Here is a 567-nt window from a genome sequence, read left to right on the forward strand (position 1 = left end):
TGTACCAATATCACTGTTCTACAGGAGATTGTAATCCCCTCTCTCATACCTACATTGGTTTTACTAGATGTAAAGTCAGCCGTCGCCTATCTTTACATCTACAAGAGAGAGCAATCAAAGAACATCATAGGAATTTCCATAACGCTGCACTCAGAAGGGATGATTTGATCAATAACACCAAAACTATTGGATCGATCAGTGACCCTAGGAGACTACAATTACTCGAAGTCTTTCACATTAAAAACAAAGCTCCACTCATTAACATCCAGAGTAATCTAATCTCTTCTATCCCATTATATAGAAATAAAAATCCCCCACTCCCCCTCCCTCTACCCCTTCTCTCTCTCTCTCCATTCACCTCCACCTCCTCCCTCACCCTCGGTGACCACACCCGCCTAACCCTCCCCCACCCCAACTCCCCTTACCCCTTGACCTCTGAGATCCCTATTGTCTGCCCCCCCCCTTTTGTCTGACCTGATCTTAGGTATATATACATCGGTCATTCTCGGCTAGTCACTCTCCCTTCTTTCTCTCTTCCCTTTAAATGTAAGTCTTCGTATCTATTTT

Source organism: Oratosquilla oratoria, chromosome 27 (genome assembly GCF_046742065.1).
Source record: "Oratosquilla oratoria isolate Oo_2021 chromosome 27, ASM4674206v1, whole genome shotgun sequence".
Classification (NCBI taxonomy): Eukaryota; Metazoa; Arthropoda; class Malacostraca; order Stomatopoda; family Squillidae; genus Oratosquilla; species Oratosquilla oratoria.